Below are 26565 nucleotides of genomic sequence, written 5' to 3'. Positions count from 1 at the left end.
CAAAAAGTGTATACAATTAGAGCCGCATACTTTAGTTTTCTCGGCAACTTATCTCATGGCTCAAACACTATTTTACCAATTAATGCTATGAATTCATGTATGTACTCCAAATTCAGGCTAGGGAAAGCAAGCTGAACTGACGGTGAAATATGTACATCACGTCCTGTGAGCTTGTTTAAACAGCGCCCCCCAGCTGTGACAGCGAGCATCCACAAAGCACTGGGATATGGGATAGCTCTGCATGGCGGTGGCTCGTTAACATGATGGACGCAGCACAAGCTGCACCACAAATATCAGGTGTCATCTCTGGTGCGTCAAGTCTGAGTTCTGAGAAGCCTGCTGGCAATAACAAAGCCATATCTTCTATCGTAAGTGGCTATGCTTGTCTTAAATATTTTTTTTGTAATCTGTGACAACTGCAAATGATAGCACTTTAACCCTTTGAAAGCTTGTTTTTCATTACCTTTATAGGCTCGTGGCATAGTTGCTACATACCATAACAAGCACACTGTTCCGAATGCTGAGGATGAATTGCAGACGTCAGATTCCATGTTTGTACCATTCAATCATATATATATATATATATATATATATATATATATATGCCATTGGAAGTTTCACATTGTAAGATATTATATATTAAGTTAATATAAGACTAGTTGGGCTGTAGCAAATAGATAGAAGCTTCGGAGCTTCGTTAAGTCTATTTGATTATTACCTTGACTTGTTGAGTAATCTTCCAGAAGTCCACATTAAAGAGTTTACATAAAATTCAACACAAACAAAGACACAAACACACACCTAAAGACAAACACATTCATATATATATATATTTGTAATATTCTTAAACATCATTCCAATGCGTTATTCATTTATTTTTGAGTACGAATTAAAAGGCAGCAAAACAACCCTCCATTTCTTGGCAGTTACAAAGGTTTACAATGATGTGACTACACTAATACCTCAGGCTAGCCAACGTGTTAGCTTCTACTTATGCTGCTAGCTACCTGGATTGAGGCCTGGTTCCACAACAAAGTGCATCTGAAATAAGTGGGGGTGCAATAGTAGCTACGGTGCGGGCCGACAAAAGCACCAAATATGGTGTTGCGGGTCCCGAACGTGCTCCCCTCCCCGATGATCAGACGACGCTGCAGCTAACAGCTAATGTACGGAAAGTGGGAACAGTGGGTACATAACCTTCAAAAGGTCATTCAAAGCTCAACCTTAACATGCACCGATTAGTTCATGCAGTAAACAGCGCTTCACCCCTCGCACGCACACATTCCAGATGCATTACTTTATAATGTGAGCGGCATATGTCTACTGTCTACCTCACTGTTACGCCATGATAGCTTTCTGAAGCAGTACAATCCCATCTGTGTTATTACAAACCTTTTGTGGCATTCAGTTAACCTCAAAAACCTACAGGTCATCTCTTGAAGCAAGTCGACTCCCTGGATCGTGCCTGAAACAACCGACGTTAGATAGATAGATAGATAGATAGATATATACTTTATTAATCCCCAAGGGGAAATTTGTCGAGCCAGTAGCAGCAACACACAAGAATAAAAATAAAAATAAAAAACACAAATATAAGAAGGGTTAGGGTGATCTGGCAAGAGGTGAACTGTTGTAGAGCCTCATAGCCGTCGGCAGGAATGTTCTCCTGTATCTGTCCTTGTGGCAGCGGAGCGTGAGGAGACGTTTGGAGAAAGTACTCCTCTGTCCCTGTAGGAGGTGGTGGAGAGGGTGGTCCGGGTTGTCCAATATGGACACCAGTTTCTTCAACGTCCTCCTCACCACCACCTGTTCCAGGTGCTCCAGCTGGCAGCCGATGATGGAGCCAGCCTTCCTAACCAGTTTGTTAAGACGGCTGGTGTCACCGGCCCGATGCTGCTCCCCAGCAGACAATGGCAAAGTGCAGCACACTGGCCACAACCGACTGGTAGAATAACTCCAGCATCTTGCTGCACACGTTGAAGGATCAAGCTTTCTCAGGAAAAAGTTGACTCATCCCTTCTTGTACACAGCGTTGATGTTGGCCTTCCAGTTCAGTCGGCTGTCGATGGAGACGCCCAGGTACTTGTACTCCTCCACCATGTCCACGTCCACTCCCAGGACACTCAGAGGTGTAGGAGCTGTCGCCTTCCTCCTGAAGTCCACCACCATCTCTCTGGTCTTGGCCACGTTCAGCCGCAGGTGGTTCTCATCGGCCCACTTTACAAAGTCACTCACCACTGCCCTGTACTCCTCCTCCCGTCCATCCCTAATACACCCGACCACTGCAGAGTCATCCGAGTACTTCTGCAGATGGCATGACTCCGTGTTGTACTGGAAGTCACTGGTGTACAGGGTGAAGAGGAAGGGAGACAGAACAGTTCCCTGTACCGTCACTGACCACCGTTCCAGACAGCACACGCCCCATTCTGACAAACTGTGGTCTGCCTGTGAGGTAGTCAGTGATCCAGGAGATGGTGGACGCGTCCACACCGACCACCCGCAGCTTCTCACTCAGCAGCAGTGGCTGGATGGTGTTAAATGCACTGGAGAAGTCAAAGAAAGTGACTCTCACAGAGACACCGGTTCCATCCAGGTGCGACTGAGCTCGTTGCAGCAGGTAGATGATGGCGCCGTCCACTCCCACATGAGGCTGGTAAGCAAATTGCAGAGGGTCCAGCGACGATTTCACCTGCGGCCGGAGGTGGGCCAAGACCAGCCTCTCCAGCACCTTCATCACATGGGAGGTGAGGCGACCGGTCGGTAGTCGTTGAGGCCAGATGGTGTTGACTTCTTGGGACAGGGACCAGGCACGACGTCTTCCACAGCACGGGACTTCCCCAGCCTCAGGCTGAGGTTGAAGAGGCGCTGCAGGACACCAGACAGCTGGGTGGCGCAGGTCTTAGGACCCTGGGGCTGATGCCATCAGGACCTTCAGCTCTGCGCTGGTGTAGTTTCTCCAGCTGTCTTCTCACCTGGTCAGTCGTCACAGAGAGGGGAGGGTGGAGGAGCCCATTGTTATTGAGGGCTCGGTGGATGTGCAGCTCAGCAGGGGGACAGAGGGGAGGTGTTTGGGAGGTGTGATGTGGAGGAGACGGGGAGGGCTGTGAACTGAACCTATTGAAAAACAGTTCAGCTCGTTGGCCCTCTCCAGGAGCCCCTGGCTGTCTCCTCCCACCTTGAAGCCAGTTATCTGCTTCATGCCAGACCACACCTCCCTTGTGTTGTTCAGCTGGAGTTTGGCCTCCAGCTTCCTCCTGTAGGAGTCCTTGCCTCCTGAGCTTCACCTTTAGGTTGCGCTGGGCTCTCTCAGCTCATCCCTGTCTCCAGACCTGAAAGCAGCTTTCTTCATGTTAAGAAGCGCCTTCAGGTCCCTGGTGATCCAGGGCTTGTTGTTGGGGAAGCAGCGCACAGTCCGTGATGGGATGGTGGTGTGTTCACAGAACTTGATGTATTCCGTGATGCAGTCGGTCATACTGTTGATGTCCTCCCCGTGCGGTCCACACAACACATCCCAGTCCGTTGACTCAAAGCAGTCCTGTAGAGCGTCGTTAGCCTCCAGAGACCACCTCCTCACAGTCCTGGTGGTCACCGGCAGCCTCTTCACCAGAGGAACATACCTGGGTGTCAGCCGGACCAGGTCATGATCAGACCTGCCGAGGGGGGGAAGGGCAGTGGCGCTGTATGCATCCTTAGTATTAGCATACAGCAAGTCCAGAGTTTTATTGTTCCTTGTTGGGCAGTCTATGTATTGATGGAAGGTTGGCAGAGCTTTTTCCAATGTGGTGTGGTTAAAGTCACCAGTGATAGCCATGAATGCTCCAGGCTGATGATTCAGCAGAGCAGACACAGTGGAGTGGATGGTGTCCACAGCTTCCTCAGCGTCAGCTGATGGCGGCACGTACACGACAACCACAATGGCGGACGTGAACTCTCTCGGCAAATAGTACGGGCGCATCCCCACGGCCAACAGTTCAATGTTCGGGCTACAGAAGCGCTCCTTCACGCACACATGGTCCGGGTGGCACCACCGTTCATTCACATAAACAGCGATCCCGCCCCCCCTCTTCTTACCGCTCTGTGTAGCGTCTCTGTCAGCCCGAACAGTCCTGAAGCCGGGCAAAGACGCGCTGTGATCCGGATAGTCCGCGTGCAGCCACGTCTCAGTGAAGCACAAGAGACTGCTCTCACGGAAGATCCTCTCAGACATTACCAGCGCCGAGCTCATCCGCCTTATTCGCCAAAGACCTCACGTTCCCCGTTATGATCGACGGTACCGAGGGTTTGTATCTCCTCGTTTTAGCCCTCCGCTTGACACCCGATCTGCAACCGCGAGCCCTTCTCCGTAGCTCCAGCGGGATCACAGGTCTTTCTCCAGGCAGAAGCTGCGACCTGCACAGTGATCAGCTGAGCACGCGAGTAGACGACGGTCCCGTCATTGTTTTGCTGTGGCTCTCCGATACTCACGACAAAGTGAACAAAAGCCACAGTAGAATTATCGAAAAAAGTAGTTATGGTCCAGTGTCCGACCGTAACTAAGACAAACGTGAAAGAAAAGAAAAAGAAAAAGAGAGGAAAAGTGCAAAAAAAGACAATAAAATAAAAGCAAAACGCCACTACTGAAACAAGCAGCCGTTGGCACAGCGCCATTTTAAACAAGTTAGTCTTGTTTCAGCCAGTTTAGTGGAACCCATGTTTTCAAATATCCGCCATGGTCATCGCCTTTGACAGCTGTGAAAGGAGTCCATTCTGCTGATGCCGGTCGTGTGTGCATGCTGTGTAATGAATGAAAAGGGGCTAATCGGTGATACAAGAGGTGGAAATCCCAAAATCAGTTTGCTGATTGGATTCACTTTGCTGTCATCAGCTCAGTCAGCCTCTACAAACGCTTCACTTAGGATTAATAACTCAGATGCCAATTGTGTTGAAAAGGAATATCACATTATGATTGCTTCTCTGGCTTTCTCTTTCTCATTTCTCTGCACTGGACTCCTACAACCGCATCCTGTATGGCACATCAACCAAAATCAGCATCAAACTCTCCCTCCCATTCCTGCACCAGAGACCACATCACCCCAGCCCTTAAACACCTCCACTGGGTCCCCATACAGCAAATAACCCAGTTCAAGATTCTCCTCATCACATACAAAGCCCTTCACAGCCATGAACCCCATCCATGACTTTTTAACCTCCCCCTCCTCAGATCTGCCCCCTCCTCACCCCCCTCCTCTGTCCAAGCATCGATCTTGGGGGGAGAGGGCCTTCTCCATTGCTGCCCCCTACCTCTGGAACTCTCTCCCCATCACCTCTCAGACATTCTCCATCACTCGACACTTTCAAAACAGTGCTTAAAACTCATTTATTTAAATCTGCGTTCAACCTGAGATGCTAGTTAACAATTCAATTCAATTCAGTTTATTTGTATAGCCCATTTTCACAAATTAAAAATTTGTCTCAGAGTGCTTTACAATCTGTACACATAGACATCCCTGTCCCAGAACCTCACATCGGATCAGGAAAAACTCCCAAACAACCCTTCAGGGGGTACAAAAAGGGAAGAAACCTTCAGGAGAGCAACAGAGGAGGATCCCTCTCCAGGATGGACAGGTGCAATAGATGTAATGTGTACAGAAGGAATCATTACACACAAATTAAAACACAGTAACAATACAATCAATGAATATGACACAGTGTATGAATAGTTGGTTGTAGGCATATTCTACGACCGAGACCTCCACGATCCATCAGGCAGATGGAGGTAGAGAGGAGTGGGCGGAGTCTCAGCAGGGCCATGGCATAGTTGGTAGTAGGCATATTCTACGATCCAGACCTCGATGATCCATACATTTTTCTTTTCAAAGCAGGTCCGAAGAATCCTGATGCTGATGATTTGGATTCAGATATTGTGAATCAAATCCTATATTTAATCTGGACAAAATGCTCCATTTAGGTATTTAAAACAAGAACGCAGTGTTGTGGAAAAAAATTGTAAACATTGTTTTAGTTCATGACTGTGATGCCATCTATCTTGTCTATATTGTGGTTGCTTTTATTGTTTTCTCGTTTTACCATTTGAAGTGCCTTGAGTACCTTTTTAAAGCAATATACAAATAAAAGATGTTACTATTTCATATGCATGAGGAAGGAGTGTTGTGAACCAACTCGCATCACACCACTCTCAGTCAGCACTGCTAAAAGCTACTGATTGGGTCACTTCAAGTTGTACATGTGTTTGATTAGTTACATGTATTGGCAGGTTGGTGGAAATAGTGTTGTGAGAAACACTATGTACTCTGTGATACATCTAACCTTTGAGAATGAGGACTTCATCATCTCCCAGCTCTATAAGCCAATCTATTTTATATTCACAGTTAATCAAATGCCTCTGTGTGATGTGAAAGCGCTACCAGTCCCGTGTTAGGAGATGCCTGGAGGATCACAGGCTTTTTGGTCTTGACTTGTCACAATCTCTGGCTCACACTGGCTGAGTAAGAAACCCCCCGAGTGTGCCACTGTTACCACTTCATGCCTCTCTCATCCCAGCTGTGCACGATGACATCCACATCATTTGAGAGGCAGTTGAAAGATTCGGCGGCTCCAAAAATCGTTCACGGCCCGCTGCTCTTTCAGTCCCTCTGCAGCCCACACATGCTGCAGTTAGCCTCATCATGACAGCTCTCCTCCTCTTTGCTCTTCCAGGGCTCGTCATGGGTGAGACTGGTGACACAGCCGAGGGTCCGACGAGGGTCAGAACGAGCAGGAGGGCCCACAGCATGCTGTAAAGATATGATTATAAGAATTCACAAAACAAAGAGATTTGTAATCTGCCTTCTTGCCTCTGATTTACAACCTGTACATCCTCATTTGTAAATAAACACAGACAGTTGTACTTCATAACATTCGAAATCCTAATATATTTTTGCAAATTGTCAATTTAGCATTTTTAATGGAATTTGTACTTGATTGCTAGTTGCTGCTCAGTGAGACATGTGGAAGGCCGATCTGAGGTGTGTTGTCGACTTGTCCACTAAGTCATGGCTCTGAGTGACTTCGTAATACATTTTGTGTGAATGAAAAAACAACATCTTCATTAGAACAAAAAAGTCACCCTGAACACTAAGAGGGTGGGCTACAGGTTTGATTAGTCACTCTGAAGTGAAGTACACCCATATAGAATACCTGTATAGTATTCTTTATGGCACAACATCCAGAATTCTAAATAAACTCCAGTACATCCAGAACTCTGCTGCTCACCTGCTCACCCACCCCCGCTCCCGTGATCACATCACCCCTGTTCTCCAGACCCTTCACTGGCTCCCCGTCCCACAACGGATCCAATAAAAAAATATTCTCCTCACTCACAAAGCCCTCCATAATCGGGCCCCCTCCTACTTCACCGACCTGCTCCACCACCACAATCCATCCCGTCCACTCCGCTCTTCTGATTACAATCACCTATCCATCCCACATAGGACCAAGCACCGGACACGGGGTGACAGAGCCTTCTCTATTTCTGGCAGGATGCCACGGAGGCAGCGTATAGTTAATGTTTGAAGAGCTCTGATCTAACTTTCACAGGATCATGTCAATGTGACAGGGGAGGGGGGGCGGGGCGTTAAGTGTATGGATAAACACCCATGTATGGCAGATGAGTAGTTTCCATCCACCTTCATGGTAAGGATGTTTTTTTAACATTAATTTACGTTTAAAATAAATTCTGGTTGCATGAAACCGTGTTTAACTGCACTTACAATTTGCACACAAAAACAGTAAGCAAAAGGATATTTTAAAAAAGGCACAGAGGGGGGTTGACCTTTGCTTGAGGTTGAAGAGTCGGCATATTCAAAAGGTGTGGGAGCAATACAGGCTGACAGAAAAGACTCGTTCAAACACTGGATGTTCCAGGAGCTGCCTCTTCCTCTTCAACGATGGACCGAGCTTTCATCTCTCACTTGTGAGGCTGAAAACCCAACGGGCAGCGGTGGACTGCAGCTCGCCGCAATAATTAATAAGGTGTGTTCATGTTAGTGGATAAGAAATTCTTTGTAAGATAAATCAACATGTCACAGGATTGGCTGCTGGTTTTTTCTGGCCGGACTCCACCGCAACTTTTAGTTTGGCTGCACTCTGCCGCAGAAACAAAAGGCAGATTTACAGACATTATGTGGCAGCTCGCCATTACTGGCCGAGACACAACAATCTGAAATAATCAAAGACCTAATCGAAGCAGACGAGTCATTGTTGCATATCTCCATAGTGGCCACAAGCACGCTTTCAAGTCACAATTCTGGCCCAAGATTAAATGAAAACAAACACAACTGAAGCCTTGAGCGGCAGGTAAGAAAAAAATAAGGACACTTTTAGTCCTATGTAAAACATGGGGTTGTGTTGCACTGAATGAGTGTTACAACAATAAACACTTGGACAACATTAAATATGGATCTCAGAAAACTACCCTTTATAACCATGTTCACCTGTTGGTAGGTCATACACACAGGTGAGAACACTATTGAGTTCAGACATACAGAATACATTAAAGCCTCTCAGGGTTTTTTCGTAGAATACACTTTAGAATTAATTCCTTGTAACTAAACGTTTTCCTAAAACCCTCCAAAAATAAAATGCACACAAACCCAAAGAGAGAGGGTGTGGATATGCAACACTTCTTAACTACTTCCCATTCACACTGCATTAATCCCTTTCCCGCGGTCCGTTGAATAGCTCCACAGCTCCGTTGTTGACCTTGCTGTTGAAATGAATTATGAATAGCGCACGCATCGCTGTAGAATGGTTTGTTCAGCCTTTTGTGGAAGCTGTTTCATTCTCAGCGTATTGTGGCTCAGTGAAAAACCTTTTGTTTTGTAGAGGCAAAGAGAAGCTTAGCACGCATGCCAAACAAGCCTCTCCGGAATGTCATCACACAACATGTGATAAGTATCTGCTTTCCAGTGGCAAATGAAAAGAGCGGTTTGAGCAGCCTCAGAGGGTTTTGTCCTTCCAGTATTTTGAAACCTCACCAGGAACCCTAATGTGTTCGAATATCCAAACGGTTATCAGGAGTATTTGTCTGCATTTTCGCAGAGTTTCCGAGGGACCCTTTGTGATCCGTAATGGTTCCTGCTCAATGTTGGATACTCGCCGTCCCAAAAAGCCGGGCCCGTAATCCAATTAGGGACACTCGACTGGTGGAGCTAATTAGAGCTGTGGTTATTGTCTTCCATCTATGGATCAAGTCTCATGGACCAGTGAGCTAACATCCTGAGCACTGGCCCGGACATCTGCACGCAACATGGGATCCTTAGTCCCTATCCATGGGAATGCTAATTACCCCCTTCCACTCATCCAAGCGTCGACCCGTACCTTAGTCGCCTTTTATCAGGTTTTATGAACAAGGGGACCCTGAATCTCAGACAGTGTATTTCAGTTGCCTCTTCAAAAGCAAAAGCCTGTATTTCCGCACAATAAAACATCATGAAATGGGCTGTCTTGTTCTCGCTGAAGTGGCTTGGTCCTCGAGCGTTTCCTGGAGCCGTTCTCCGTGCTTCTGCAGGGTCCCGGGTCAGGGCGTGAAAAAGAGATCATCGAGGAAGCGGTACCGACCTTTGTACCTCAAAACAAAGGTTGAGTGGAGCCCGGCAGAAAGAGGAGGCATTCCGATTAGGAGAGAGTGAGAAGGGATTCTGTAGCACTTATTTCAACTCTGTTCACGCTTTGCATTGATCAATTCGGGGAGTGACCAATGCACGCATGCATTATCATGTCGAGGGGCAAAGTTTAGGAGTGGAGCGAGAGAATGACACAAAGGCTTACTCCTTCTCTTCTCTCCAGTCTCTCTCTGGAGTTCCAGACGGCCACTAAAATCCATTCTAGCGAAGTTTTGTCCAGTCAAGCAGCATAATGGGATTGGAGCTCAGATATGTCTTGATTAGGCCGCAGAGAATAGAGATATGTACTTAGTCCCAACAGGATTTCCATGGCACTTGACTGGCGGCATACAGGCGTTAACCCAGCATAGAGAAACATCCCACAGTCCACTGTGTTTATTTTTATTTGTTTGTGCATGTGTTCAACATGGTGAATAGGAACATCCTGCTAGCTTTAGCCCACTCCCTTTGTCTGCACACAGTGCATGCCTTTCCTGCTGCGCCCTCGGAACGGGCATGAGCTTACACTAATTTGATCACTATATGATGCAGCCGAGTAAGGACACACTCTAATGATGTAAGATGGACACAAAATGGTTGTTGTTTTCGCAAGTGGATGAGTGACTTGCTCTGAAATTTAGATAACATATGCAAACATCATGCACCTACAAATCCAGAGACGGGATGGGGACTTAACTGTGCTGCACTGGAGATTGATTTTTAATCTAGAACCTAAAAGGTTAAGTGATACCTTGCACATGGAGGTACAGTACATGTAGGTGGCTTATTATAGGTATCTTGATTCCTTGTGATGCATCTTTTGTGTCGTCAGTTTCAAATAGACTTCATCAAAGGGTACACTGGTGGTTACTTGGTCTCAGCTCTCCCGGAAGCCTCCTCGCTCCTTGTATCCTCAAGGTGCCTTCAAGGGAGTTGAAGATCCTCAGTGATGGTGAACGGAGAACAATTTCAGGTTTAAGTGGAGAGAGAGGACGCAAGGAAGCTTAAGTAAGCAATTTAAAAAGCCCCTAGTGTTTTGTCTGCAAACGGTAACATTGAAATTAGACAATGTGAAGCCAACCTCTGTATGGTTCCCTGACCTTGAATGCAATATTTCAACCCTTTGGAAAGACACTCAAGTCTAAACGCAGAATGTGATTTAGAGCCAGCAGGAACTTAGCTTTAGCTTAGCAAAAAGACTGGAAATGGCAGGTAGCATGGCTTCGACAAAGGGTTAGCCTACAAAGGACCTAGAACGGACCTAGGACCATAGGACTTACATAGAACCTGTAGGGCTCACTAAACCCACTATAGACCGCTACAGCAGGCTGACAGACACAGTTAACCGTGGGCATGCCAGCACAACCATTATATTCATATCTCTGTGGTAAAAGGGCACAAGACACATGGTTTGGATGTTTGGCCACATAAGTAAAGGTATGTTTTCATAAAAGATTTGAAGAATGTTAATTAATGTACTTCATTTTCAGCTTCTAGGGCTAAATGACCTTTTTAAAGACAATGGTGCTTCATTATTTTGATAGTTGAGAGTGTTCTGCAATTTGTTATGTACATCACATGGGTATGTATAAAATGCAAGTGTCTTTTAAAAGGCGAATTTGAGAAACTCGATAGAGCATTTGGCCGCTAAAAGAGAGGGAAGAGATTTTTCTCTCAGGAGTTGGCGGAGACACAAACAAAATAAAAAAGGATGTCCACCCAAGGGATCAGGAATTTCTGGTGGATGACTCGCAACATCAATAAGAGCTTTCAACATGGATGAAATCGAAAAACAATCACATTAATGGATGTTATTTATTGTCAGGTTGCATCATGGAGGTCCATGGTGAAAATATGCTGATCTCTTCAAGGATGGAAACACATGATGCTCATATTACGAACATTTCATTGATTATGGAAATAATTTATCTACCAATATCACAAATCCTGCAGAAGTAAAATACAATCTACCCTCTTGTCCCACAATTGCACTCTTCAGATAAGGAGTCAAACTCTCACTTCTCTGTGGTGAACTTTTCCAGGTGAAATTACTCCCAGCTGCATGCTAATTTGTTATAGAGCACATTAATACATTCATTGGACCCATTTCAACTGACGGTTGTAACAACTTACTTCACATCACTCTTCCTCCATAACATTTAAAGACAAGTCTATTCAGTTCATGAACACAGAGATCATGCTATGATTTATCTCGTGGTAGAACCCAGCAGGGTCTAATATTTACCTTTGACGGATGATGGAATTTTAATTATTTAGTCTTTTATGTAGTAATGTTATCCGACCTCGATGTGCTACCGTGACGTGACACAAATGTGTTCATAACATAACAGCTTGATCAAACCATTGTGGTCCATAAACTACAATTAGAAGGTGAATATGATCAGATGGCAATGGAACGCCCTGATAGATGTTAGTTGAGATATGGTCAGAAGAAGTTTCCTTTTCTGTGGTTTATAACTATGTTTATGTACTTTCACTTTGAAATATAAATGGTTCCAGATTTTAGTGGAATTGCAGTGCTTTTTTGATTTTCTCTATGAAAGGAACCACATCATAAGTCTATGTGGGAAAAACTCAAACTGCATCACATGGTTACAACGCTCTGCTCTCTTATTTCCTGAAAGATGCACAGTGTTTTGGGATTTGAAAGTCTTCTTCTCTCAGCATGAGCCATTATTTTCCTTTGGACAGCAGAAGATGACTGTTAAAGAAGAAAAGAAACGTTTCAAGCATCTTAACATTTTGTCCGTCTTGTTTCCCAGATTGCAACTGTAAGACCCGTTCAGAGTTCTTGTGAAGACGCGATATGATTTACTTTGCTCCCACTGTATATGTTAAACATGCCTCACAAAAAATGAGTAGAATACTTTTTGTTCTTTATTTGCATTTGAAAAATACATAAATAATAAAAAATGAAGGTTAAAGGGGAGCTTCAAATCTCACATTACACTAATTAATGCGCATTTTTAAAGTTATCCACATCATAAGTGTAAATATGAAGAACCCCAAAAAAAGATATTTTTTCTTGTTTTTGGGGGGGGGGGGTTGTTGATTAGACGTTTGCATCACACGTTTTCCCTCCGTCACTCTCACTCTACACTCACCTGAGGCCTGTGAATGACTCGTGTTCACACAGTGCCACCTCTCAAACTCCACGGCGCTGAAAGTGACAGTCGGTGACGGAGAAATGTCCTGCTGGAAATACATTTGTTGTCAAATCAGAGTTGAGACCTTGGAACAAAAAGGTATTTCTGCTTGCATTAGGTAATGCCAGTGGGCCTGCTATTGCTCAAGACCTTGGAAAGTGTGCCATATAAGTAATGTGAAATGAATGTGGGAAACAAATATTTAATTTCATAAGTTAAGCACTTTGGATGTCTTCATATGTGCCAGTAAAATGACTTAAATGGTGAACAATGGCCATGGTTACACTAAAAGAAGTCTGGGCAGGTGGAGACACGATCAATGACAAGCTGTCATTGAACCCACCAAGCCATGTGATTGGACAAGAGCCGCTCACTCAGTGCGTTTACATGCAATCGAATTATTGGCTTAGTCGGACTGAAATCGAATTATCCGTTTCATGTAAACACCTTAGTCGGACTATGTGCGGTCCGACTTCGGTCCGATTAACACCCCTGGATAGCTCGGTCCGATCCGGTTGATAATTTGACTCTCGCGGCATGTAACGGTGAATTTGATTCGGAACTGGACTTTGCGTCTTTGCGCATGCTCGAGATCCCTCCGCCCTCCTCCCTCCCTCCCATGTCGTGACCCGGAAGTCGAAAGAGACGATAAATTAAATTCTCCGTGTACCTTCGGCGACGGCGTCTTCTCTCCGTTATCAACTCAGCCAATAGCGCCATTTGCATTCGCTGTACTCCTATTAACACCATGGAAGAATAGTAGAGGGATGTAGCTTCGCCTTGCTCTCTGTTCGCCATCTTTCTCGAAATGTTGTTGTTGGTGGTGGTGAAGAGGTCAAGCGGAAATGGCTGTATCACCACGAGTTGTAATGAAAACAGCGTCGCCTATCGTATCGGATATGACATGCTTTCGGCCAATAATTCGAATTACTCACTGCCATGTATATTGGGATAACAGCAGATCCCCCAAAAGATAGCATAGTCCGACTAAAGCAAGATTCGAATTATACCATCATGAAAACGCACTGACAGAGCGCTGATAGGGGAACAGCAGCATTGGTAACGATGAATCTTTACAGGTTTTCTAATGACTGTTATTCAAATATCAATAATGTGCGCCATGTGATATTTTCATTACACTCACACATTAACGGTCTATATCTTATCTTGTGATGAGCTTTACCCTGCAGAGATGCACATATTTTAAAATTTGAGTTAAAAAAAAGAAAAGAAATGGTGGTCAGAAGAAGACAATGAAAGAAAAGAGTACTGAGACTTCAGTTCAAACTGAAGGTGTGCTCGTATGATGACATCAGCCCACCAGGAAGAACCAATGAGCTTCCAGCCTAAAGACCACCATACACACAGGTAGGGTTCGTTTAGGCGACTCATTTGCACTTCTTTTGTCTTTTGTTTTTGTCATGAGTACACTTACCCACATCTCAAACGTGGGCGTCATTTGTTTTCTATAAAGAGGTACATTTTACTGAGCTGAATGGAATCTTGAGGCAGTTTTATTGTTTTTGGACGAGGGGAGCTCTCCAGCACCGGCAGCTCCACTGGGCTCCGGGCTGGTTTAAATGGTTGCATCAAGAAGCCTCCACCTAACCCTTCACGGAATTGAATGTTGGACCCAGAATACATTTTAACGTTGCTCTCGGACAGAAATATGCATCCTGAGCCACACACTGAAACTATTTTATTGCTAAAGTGCAAATTTACATTTTTGAGACCCCACTCTGATTCAAGGGAAAGGCATGATTAGTCACACATTGGCTTGGAAATTTAAAATCCAAAGAGCTGTCAGTACTTAATGAATATCCATCATAAACGTCCAGAGAGGAAAAATATGACAGATAACAGAGACACTGGAGCCAGGGGTGAACCATGCAAGGTGCCGAGCAGGATGCCACAGCAATTGGGAAACAATGTGGGTTCAGCGCCTTGCCCAAGGACACTTCAACATGGACCGTCGAACCGCCGATTGCCGATTGTAAGATGAGCTGCGGGCTTGCACTGACACCCCACAGTAAGAGGGGCCGGGGTTCGATCCCTGCTCCCGGGCAGTCATTCTGTGTGGAGTTTGCACATTCTCCCCGTGTCAGCGTGGGTTAAATAGAACTTTGGCCTAAATGATTACCTTAAAATAAAAATAAAAAATCAAATTGTGGATTTGGTGAATCGTTACACGGTTGGTGCCTTCATTGCAAACTGGCTTGTAGATACTGTCCGTACAATTGGTATGATGCTGTTTGCGGAGATGATGATATCATAACTATGGTATGATTGTCTAAAGTAGGGGGGAGGGGCTTTGTAGCTGACAGGAATATTGGAGTCGACATGGTCCAGTGTGTTGTTCCCTCTGCTGTAGATGTGGAAATGCTGCGTTTAGGCAAGAACTTGGGTTGGTTTGATTAAAATCAGCAGTTTTAAAATAAATACAATTGTGTCATGTGTCTGCTGATGACCTCATAGGAATGTTCACGGCAACAACAAAAATACTGGTGAATTCTCTGGACAGATAATCCGGCTGACATCTGAGCATTACATCATCGACACTCGGGAAACGCTATCCATCGACTTCGTCTGCGTTGGAGCGACAGACATGATTGATGTAAACATTCCTGTTTCTGTAAAGATGTGTCCACTCTCTGAATTCTCAAGTCTTATTTCATCCATTGTATTCTCCATGGAGCAGATATTAGCGAGGAGCATGCTTAAGGTAGTGGAATAACCTAAGGTCGAGCTGCTTTAGCTCTTATCCCGGCTCTCCTCCCTCCCGTCCAGGGTCGGTCACACCACTTTTGAGAATGTTTGGTTTGGTCGGAAGATTTTGTGGTTGATGATCGCTTCAAGATCCGCTGCACCTAATCCGCTCCTCGTACTTTGTTTTCCCATGTTCATTTTGTCATCATAAATGTTGTGAAGTGTATGGGAACTACTAGAAACCGCATCCGCTCGAGTGTTGCGAGTGTTTGTAGGTGTAGATTATGTTTGTTTGAATTGATTTTGTCATTCAAATTAAATCATGTATGTGTATGGGGACTATGGATGAATACACAGGGGCGTAACCCTGGTGACAAGGAGGGTTAAAGGGCCCCAGGAAGTGAATGTTGCGACAGGTGTTTGGAAGGTAAATAAACGGCCACAGGTGACGGCCAAAGGGAGTACCGGACTCCTCGTTGCTTTCCACACACCTACATTTGTACATTTCTACTGTTCACTTCAAAAAGTCGAGAAAAATGGGAAGAAAAAGTAGAAAATGTAGCTTTGGTGACGATTTTTTTTTGCCGTTAATTTGGCGTTATAGTTTTCTTACCACATTTTCAACTTTTTTCTCTTTATAGTTTGTATACAAACTCAAAATAACAAACCCTGAAGATAAGTCAGACATGAAATTGATATTAGAAAAAAATGGATTAAACCTGTTCAAGGACACATCGGACAGAATATACTGGGGTCTCTGAGAGATTTGGGAGGGGTGAGGGGTAACTCTGGGGGTTCTAGAGGGAGAGGGAGGAGTGGGGGTTGAGGGTGTGTGTGGGGGGTTGAGGGTGTGTGTGTGCGTGTGTGAGGGGGGGGGGGGGCAGTGTTAGGGTGTAATCCTCACTGACAGTCTCTGCCTGTGTCTGCAGGCCAGGCCGCGATACCAAAAACACCCCAGCTGCCTTACTGACAATGAGGAATGCTAGGAGAGACATCGCACTAATGAGTAAGTGTGTGTGTTTGTGTGTGTGTGTGTGTGTGTGTGTGTGTGGATGGTCTAATTGTCTTTATTTATTTCATCTTTAAGTGTTTTTTATATTTGTCTGCAATGTACCAGGTTGCAACTGACCAATAAATAAGAATTGTCTTCATCGTCCTCATCACCATCATGTTCATCATCATCGTTATATCTTCTCAATAAAGCTCCTCTTTTATGGAACCAGCTTCCACCTTCAGTCCGGGAGGCAGACACAGTCACCTCATTTAAGAGTCGACTTAAGACTTTCCTCTTTGACAGAGCTTATAGTTAGGGCTGAATCAGATTCACCTGGTCCAGCCCCTGGATATGCTGCTATAGGCTAATAGGCTGCTGGGGGATGGTTTAGGATACACTGAGCACCTATCTCCTCTTCTCTCTCTCCTTATGGATGCATTTATATCTCTCCATTGCACATTACTTACTCTGCTTCCCCTATTACCATTATCATAAACATCATGATCCTCGTCCTCATTTTCATCACTCCATCTCTGTGATGATCCTAATGATCATTACCATCAGCATCATCTTCATCATCACCATGGCGATGCACATACACATACAGCTTACAGGTTTGAGCCCACAAGTTGAGACATATGCTTATACTTATAAGCATGCAGCAGTGTTGACAAATAAAGTTGTTTGTCCTCATATCGTATCCATATACACAAAGTGTGTATACACACAGAGCCCACAGTACAGGAGTATCACTAGCAGCCAGAGCTTGTCTCTGTATATGATCCAATGTTTCATGATGCTGCCATCCATTAAAGTGACCCAGGCTGTCATCAATCTTTGGACTTTATCAACAAGCAGTCTGAGATTCTCAAAGTGACGCTCAATTAATTTCTAGCGGGACTATACAGCTTCCTACCTCGCCACTCACAAAATGTCCTGTGTGCACAATTTATGAGGGACCTCCATAAAAGGGGAAGGTATTGTATATCTTTCACGCTACACCGCGCACGGATCCACATATTTCCTTGAGCTCAGAACCTGTCTGCCGCCCCGTCAACTTAAATATGCAAATCAACCCATGAGAATGTCGTAAAGTAGCATGGCCCGGGTGTGGAGCAGCAAGGAGGAGGCGACGGACTCGTGTCCCGTATCCGTCGTGGGCAACACGACCGCGGCTGGAATTGCCAACACAGAAGCATGAAAACACATTTTTATAAGGCGATGTTAAGGAAGTTAGCACAAACAGCAAACATACAAATATGTGTAATTGTGCAGAAGTAAGTGAATAACTAGAGATATCAGAACAACACACACACACACACAAATAGATAACATTCCTGTGGAAAATATTTTTCAGTGCATTCAGCCAGACGTATTGGTCTGGAAGGTCACTGGTAAAAAAATGTGTCGTGTTGGGGCTGAATGGCTGAATAGCTGAATGGTATGTCAAGGAGCTTTTACACTACATGTGCATGTACATTTGCCGTATTCACCTCCTGCTTTACAAAGCAAGGGGAAATTCCACCTTTTAGTCAGAGGGCAAGGTAGGAGTTCAGTTCTATAGGGGCTAAGGCACAGGTATTCAACACAGGAAGTGAATGGTGTGAATACAGAAGAAAAATTCTGAATCAGAAATGGACGATCAAATAATTATGGGTAGCAAAGGAAACCAGCCTCTCTTCAGCAGTGGTATTCTCAGCCGGGTCTCTTGCTCCAAGAGTCAAACACAACTCCATGAATGTTTGTGTACAAACCAACCCTGTGTCACAAAAATTACGTTCCCTCAGAACTAAAACGGAATTTGCAACTACATTTGACTCAAACGTATTTTTCCCCAGATTACTATTGTATTTGACATATTACAAATACGTCTCTAATCAACGTATCTTTTCCGTTTGTTCTTCGCTTTTCAACAATGCTGTTATTAATTGGAACAAGCGTCCTCTGGTCTTATTTATTATTATTGTATATGTGTATCGCCTGTGTATTATGGCAGTGTGGCAGCTGTCTCCAATCCGGCCTCGGCTGCTGGCTGGTTGGCAATCAGTCAGCTGCTCTGACTGATTTGGCAATCAGTCAGCAGCCGATGCTGCTGATATAAAAGGGCAGCAGAGCTGGAGGTTGAAAGAAGAGTGAGCAGACGTGTCATTGTGCGGTCTGTGTGTACAATAAACCATGTTATCCAACGGAACCTCGCTCTTGTCTGGTAAACCTTGGAGCTTTTGGGGGAAACCCAAGGGTAGCGGCGCGAGACCTGTTACAGGCAGCAATAAGCGTGTTTACCTCTTGTAAATCCAAAAAACAGGTATCCTGTAAAAAGGCAAAAAAATCAGGGAAATTATTTGGGAATCGTTAATAAAACATGATTTAAACATAAATATTGGAGCTATGAACTTGTTTTCCGATCCATCCGTTCCTGGGACAGGTGAGCCTTGTCCAGGGAAGGCACAGTCTTCTTGCAGTGGTAATATCTACCCGAAAAAAAGTTAATCTTTCTCAATAACGTCATGTGAAAACCACCCGAAGACGTGTCTGTTGAACAAACCAGGGATTGAATCAGGGAGACACGCCTACCTTCGATGACGTAAGTAGGCCCGCTTAAGCTACGGTCACACAAGCACACAAAAGCAACGCAATGAAAATTACTTGACGACAATCTTGTGTGTAAGAATTACCCAACGTTACGGTTTTAAGAAGTGATGTATTGGAAAAAGCCTCGTCGCTTGATAGCTAATAAACGCCGGAATTGTTTATGTCTTTTTTCTCCACCTAAACTGATTCATACACCTTTTCTTCAATGGGGATTCCAAAGGAACCTCATACGTAATGAGGTCGAAGGTCACACTAGAGACGCACGTAGGAATGGGGCTGTCCTACGTGTTGACGTTAGCCTGCTGCATGTAGCTTATTGCACGCTCAGTTTCCGTTTTGCAGCTTTTGACCTGCTAACCATCTGATGCACCACAGACTGTATAACGGTCACACTTTTTTATGCATCGATCACGACACTAACGCACTTTATAGATATATTAATTCGCTTGGGAATAGTTTTGTTTAGGACAGGAAGTACGTTGCTTCACCTAGTTTTCTTCTTCGTTGCTTTCACCTAAAGGAGCACACAATGCATGGTTTCACAAACCAGATGAAACGGCGCCCCACGTGTGTCTGCAAGTTGAATTTATTTTACAATATTTGGCAAACATTGGAATCTATATCTTTAAGTGATTTTCAAGGAAGAAGAATAAAGTAGGTTTCACTTGCTGTATATATCGAGCTATTCACATTTGTACAACCTCCACTAACAAACCCTCCTGCTCTCTCAGCTCAGTGTTCAGAAGCCTCGAAGTCAGCCCACATTTTGTCTCGTAGCTGTCGGCCCCAGTTGAGCCCAACCTGCTCCCTCGTGACCCCGAGGAGCTCACAATATAATATTTGGATCTGCTTAAAGTAAACCGTTTGTTCGGGGCAACATTTTAAATTAGACCCGTTTTTGGTGCAATACCACCATTTTAATCTTCCTTTCGTTTTGATTTTTTTTCCCCGATCGAAGCGTTCGTCACACATGATGTGTTCAAGGACCTTTGAAGAGTCCGTTTTCACAGCTTCTGGCTGTTATGATTATGAAAGGTTTATTTTCGCCGATTGTTGAAATGAAACTTGCTTTTTTCGTCCAGCCGGCAGGTTAAGTTGGAGCACCGCACCGATCATTCCAAACTGCATTATGGAAATATTCCGTTTACTTGTCTTCTTGCTGAGATATTGAGACTTTCTAGTAATCTACATCATGATGGAGATATAGAACGTTGGCATTCTTTTGGTTTGTCTATTGGAATTTAATCCTGTTTGTTTTATTTTGGGTTTGTACCACTCAAGTGAACTAGCCGACATGTGGCTTGGTAGATACAATGGAAATATATGCAGACTTTCACAACATGTAAAAAGCAGCAATGGTGGTCATTCAGGCCACTGATGACCATTGGTGGTATCTTCATGGGTACAAAGAAAGCTTTGATGAGTTTCACTTGGTTAATGTCGAGTTGATTGAATGGTTTCGACAATCAGACTGGTGGCTTTGGAGAGACATTTCATTGAATGTTTTTCCGTTACTAAATTACAATAATCGTCCGAATCCATGTTGATTTTATTTAGTATATATTAATTTCAACAGGCGTCACACGGCATCCCTGTGGGACAGGACTTCTATGGAATATTGAGCCAGGTAGATTTAGATGTCCTCCAACATTATCAGACTGAAGCTGCGTAATTTAAACATGACGGCCGACTCATTGGGAGTAAATACATGTTATCTCTCAAGAACAAGTCAATACAAATGTATTGGAAGAGCTCATTCCAGTTTTATCCATTCATTCCAGAGTTGTGTTTGCTTTGGCCTGTAGTCTCTTGTTGACTCTCTGATTCTTAATCCACATTGTGCTGGGATTAATTGATGTATTGCCATTGGTAGGTATGTAGTTAATATTCCATGCAGATCATATTATGGGATAAAAGACTTAGTCGGAGATCTCTCCGTGTGCTGGCCAATATTTCTGACTGTGTGGATTATACGCGTACTCTGGCTTGATGATGTTAATAGTGATACTAGTGAAGACTCGGAAATGTGGTTGAAAACTCAGGAATGAATCAGAATTTTGATCATTAGTTTTACACAGTTTAAATGGCCGACATCATGAATGGCAGTTTACATTACTGACATCAGACGTCGGCGACACCACTCATCCAGCTGGATCCGGTTGAGGTGACAATCAGGCCGATTTTTTTAATTCAAGATTATATACTGGTATTTTAATTCATGTTTAGTGTGTTTAAAGGGTTTTTGATACTTATTTGTAACACTCACTAATTATAATTTACGTCTTTTTCAAAGTTGCTGTATGTATTTTGTTGATAATTAATACCAATTCATTACATTTATACCTATGTATTTACTTGTTACGTTTTGGTTGAAAAGGTCATGAAAGCCTGATGCTGTCACTTGCACAAAGTGAGACTTACAGTTTATTAATGTAACAGCGGTATCAGATTAGTGGTTTTATTTAAATGACAGACTGTGACAGGCTTTGTAAATAAGACGTATTACTCAATATAATCAGAAGTGAAGTTGGGTTCCTTCCGGCTACAGAGATGTATGATACATTGTTACAAACATTTTTTATTTGTGACTACTGACATTCATAAAGATGACCTGACCTCACAGCTTCTCAATGCATGTTCCATTTTAAACACGGGACTGTCCTGACCTTGTTGAACCTCTCATTCCTTGTCCCTGTTCCACCCTCAGATGAGGTAAACTGCGTTTTCATTTCTAGAAAGACGTAACCGAAACACTGTATATGTTCCCATGGCGATGGACACTGTGGACCTAACCTGAGTTTGCCTCTGTCTCCTCCCTCTGAAGGAGAAACACAGGTTTTCATTTCCTCTTCAGTCCGTCCGTATCACAGCGTACAGCATTCATCGGCGGAGGTTTATCATCTGTGGAATTTAAATCCTGGTCGGAGGTTTGTTTGTTCCTCAGGAATCTCTAAAGTTACTGTTACTTTTACTCACACTTGATGTCAGCTGTCAGAGATGGAACTTTAGTTCATATCATGTGTACATTTTTCTGTGAGTGCAGCTGCACAGTGGAGTTTGAAAAGTGAGTTTTTAATTTCATGGGCTGTGTGGAGTGAACTTATTATTTCAGTGAAGGTCTTGAACATTTAGTAGCTGAAATGAACCCTCCGAATGTTGTTGACAGGATCAAGATAGAATGGGTAACATTTACAATTCAATGTATTTTAACCTTTAAATGAGCCAAAACATTATTGTGAGTCAGACTTTCTCCTACGTGTCTATTGCTCGATATATTTTTCAAATTCTAAACGATATTTTTTATCCACAGTTGGATGCCTAAAGCTGAACATATTTATTTACAATTTAGACTACAGACTCATACATTGCCAGATTCCTCCACTTTATCATAGTCTGGTAAATTTATGGACGATACAGAATAAAACCTAATTGTGTTAATTTATTGACATTTTTCCCTGCTTTGACTCAAATTATAAAGATGAATGTGCACAGTCTGTATGTATATATATATATATATATATATATATATATAATATCTTACATGCATTAATAACTCTTCTTTCACTGATTGATATGGTTCCGGGTCAGGCTCAGGCCTTGCTGTTATACCACAAACTAAACATGTTGTTGGGTGATTTGGTCCAAATGATGTTGTTATTATCGCCTAAGTGAAACTTTATTTGCGTGTATTTATTACAATTGTTTTTACAGCAGGTTCCTCAACAGTTTTCTGGAAGAAGTTTGGCATTACTATATTTTTGCCGCACTTAACATTTATTCAATGATTTTATTCAGTATAAACAAAAATACTTTCCTATTTGTAGGGCTCATTCAATTGTATAAGTATACTGAATATCCTGGGTCACAATATTGAATACATTTAATCTCCATCCAATCCAGCTCTGAAGTGCACTGTAAAATGTAATAGTAAAGTTTAGTTAAAAAAATTAATGAGCTTTACTCATTTCTGCTTACTTTGTTGACCTTACTTTAAGAAACTTAGTAAAGAACACTTTTTGGTGAGTAAAGTTATTAAACTTATTATCTCAAGTTAGCTTTACTTTAAAAAAATGAGTGAGGCGGACTCGGAAGAAACTCGGGCGCACTCGGCAGCACTCGGCTCGAATACGCATGCGCAGTCGACCACTGAAGACGTTCTTTGCTCGAGAGGGATTGGCGGCAGCGAGAAGGCAGTGCAGGTGTGCGAGTTACTTTCAGGTAAGTTTCAGCGTCTCAATAACGTTTTTCCGTTCATGTCCTTAGTAAACATCGTCGTATCTTCGCCATATTGTTCATATGTATATTCGTAGTTGAATGTTAACTTTACGAAGCGTTTAATGTAAGCTAGCTCGACCGTCAAAACAAACGAGTCACAATGTTAATGGCGGACATCGTCGTGGCTGTCTCACTCGTGTGCATTAACGCAGCACTACGGGAGTCACACAATGCTACTGTCACTGAGTTAAGAGTGAATGCAATGTCAGGTTGAATGTAACTATAATGTAATGGTACTACTTTATAGACATGCGGAGTGATACGAAGGCATGTGTGATCAGAGGGGGGGCGTGTACAGTCGTCAGTCCGCTCTTGGAGTTACCCGAATCCAGTCAGTCACGGTGTTATGTATGGTTAAGCTAATAAAGATACTTGGAGATACAACGGGCTCAAAACCCTATTATTCCATAACACTACAGTAACGAGGAATAATTCAACCACAACCGTATGATGGAGAACTTCTCGGCCACAGCGAATGTGGTACAACGTTTTTTAATTTTTTACTTGAACATCATTTCTTATTTTGTGATATTTAATGGAAATTACATCCATTATAACCAATAGCAAGTTTGAAACTAAGCTCCCTGCCAACCTCCCTAGAGACTATTTATGACTTCAATCTATCTATCTATCTATATCTAGGATAAGCATTTGTAATCATATTTGTCTGTGAAATCTTCCATTAAACTGATGGCTTTTTAGCCGTAAAAATGCATCTTGACGAGGAGTTATTTGCAGTTTGACTAATTGCTTTTGTTGTTTCTTTTGTAGGCTTTGAAAAACCTGGCAATGAATTGTAAGTGTTGCTTATTTTCTTCTACACACTACTGCATAACACATGGAAGCGTTGCCAGATTGAGTCCATGTCTTCACACAGTGTCTCCTGTGACGACCATGAAGGAACGATGAGGGGACCTGATGTAATCTGTTCAATCTAGAAGCCACTAGTTTTCTGCCCAGTGTGATGTAGTATGTTGTAATGTGTATACTGTAGGTCTAATATGACTAAATATTAATTTATTTCTCTTTCCGTTAGATTCTGGCTGAGTTCTGTCACTTATCAAGCAAAAATCTGAGTTGCAATCAGATTTCTTCAAAGATCTCGACAAATACACTCCTCGCTTCCTGGAGAAGTTCAAAACCCAGAGGGGGAAAGTGTCGGACAGAAACCTGAATATCTGCAACAAGTCACACCTGGGGTAAGTTTCTCAAGCAGTCATTTTTCTGTATGTGGTTAATAAAGTAGTGTCACAGCATTGCATGCAGAGCTGTCAAATGATTGTCCTTTAACACTTGTGAATTGTGTGTGTTTAAAATATTTTTTTAGAGTACAGATGTGACTGGGAGGTGAACAGCAGTCCTCCGTGGCTCTCCCGTCATCCTTGTAGATGACAACGCAGACTTCTTCAAGAATTTGTAAGTCGACTTTAGTCAAAATTATTTAATTCCACACCACAGGATGCCCAATATATCTCATGTGTTCTGCCTGTTCATCTTTTGGTATTGGCTACTTCTCTTCCAATCAGTGCTTCTATACTTTTTGATTCACTTATCCCTGATTGGGGCCCTTTTAGTGGGATCTCCCGTCTTTCCAGTCGGGTCCAGTTGCAGCTCTCTAGTCGCCCCATTCAAAACCCAAAGGCCTTCAAAATAAAAAATTACAAATCATATCACACCTAAATGGGCATCTGTACACCTTCACATGTCTGCATGATGGTAGAGGGGTTCTACTAATATCTCCAGTTACCAAAAAAGGGTTTTCACTTGTAACATTATCGCTATTTCTTTGTTGCTTTTGGGCAATATGCTCGCTCTCCTGCCACAGGAGGTTCAGGAGCAGCCAATATGATGCAGGTGTGACGGCTGAAGATGGTAGGTACCTGTTCAGCCTCCTGTGGTAGGAGCACATTTCCCAGAAGCAGCAGTGACAAAGAAATGTGGATGTTTACCACGAATATGGTTGGTTGCACGTATTAAACGTTGGTCTTTCTTTATTGAAGGTGTGAGTTTAGGATGGCGTGAAGCTTCGACTTGACCCTATGAAAACACAGCAGATGCCACCAAAGGGTCCTGATCGGGGCGTGTTGGGATGCAACTGCATCGACCTGTTCTCAGGCCCTTCTACTTTCTGTTGTTTACATTTGCTCTATTATTGTTGTTCCATTCAAATATCATCCCTATTTGTAAATATGATAATTCATATTATTTATTATTAGCTTTTGCAATCATTCAGTGAATCACATGATCAATGAATTAATCATCGCACTCACTCCTGAGCATCTTTCACTTGATTATCTAATAATATCAGAATCCAAGTAACCATTGTGTGTTCTACCATAGAAATGCAACGTGAAATTTGACATGTAATTGTGTTTTTTATGCTGCTCTTGTTATTAGGACTCTGGTGACCTTCTGGATGTGTCCCACACCTCCATTGGGACCCTGACGGTGCTGAAGACATCGTGGCCTCCTCAATCGCTGGACCTGGAGTCTACAACTACTGCCATCGTTTTGGGAGGAGCAGTCGTGATGGGTGACCGTGATAATCTTCCCCGTGCCGTGTGGCTACTCTTCGGACTTATTTACCCCTGAATTTGGAGTATCCTCAACGAGTGAGGAACACCTTCTGAATTTATTCATAGAGTGCTTCTCACTTGGACCAAAAACCCTAAAATACAATCACTCAAAAATCTACTGATGCCATAAGGGACTGTGTTCATGATGTGCAGGCCCGAGAACTTCACCCTTCTATCTCCAATTGAACTCTTTTCTAGAAAATGTCTGTTTTTGTTGTTTTTCTGTCGAGAAATTTAGCAAATGCCGAAAACGCTGTGTTCATCATATTTCTGCGTTACAAAACCTAATCTGGCAACATGTTCAGCGTTTTAAGCACGTTGTTTGAGTTTTAAAACATGTGTTTTTCTTCTAAATAAACGTCTTCCATTGTAACTGTATCCTTCTTTTGTTTCAACAACTTACAGTTTTTAGATCAGCTTACTTGATCATTTTAAGGCAATCGGTTTCCTCACTATTTCTAAGTAATGGGATCTCATTGACTAGTAAAGTTAACTAGTTCTTATTAGTACTGTTTACTTAATATCATTTGGATCTTTTAAGTTGTCTTTTTTAAGTTAACCTAGTAACTAATAATTGTTAAGTTAACTATACTAATGTTTACTGCAATTACATG

The 26565-nt window shown here is 43.2% G+C and overlaps 1 long non-coding RNA gene across 1 annotated transcript; it reads left to right on the top strand.

Moving 5' to 3' along the window:
- Positions 1-23224: 23224 nt before the first annotated feature.
- Positions 23225-25457, top strand: LOC130209813 (uncharacterized). Its single transcript, XR_008834711.1, has 5 exons — positions 23225-23318; positions 24147-24171; positions 24412-24574; positions 24703-24791; positions 25376-25457. It is a non-coding gene; the product is annotated as an uncharacterized LOC130209813 (long non-coding RNA).
- Positions 25458-26565: the final 1108 nt, after the last annotated feature.

Source organism: Pseudoliparis swirei, chromosome 19 (assembly GCF_029220125.1).
Source record: "Pseudoliparis swirei isolate HS2019 ecotype Mariana Trench chromosome 19, NWPU_hadal_v1, whole genome shotgun sequence".
In the NCBI taxonomy this organism is placed as follows: domain Eukaryota; kingdom Metazoa; phylum Chordata; class Actinopteri; order Perciformes; family Liparidae; genus Pseudoliparis; species Pseudoliparis swirei.
Note: the sequence above shows the minus strand (reverse complement) of the source record. Positions and strands in the feature narration are given on the sequence as shown.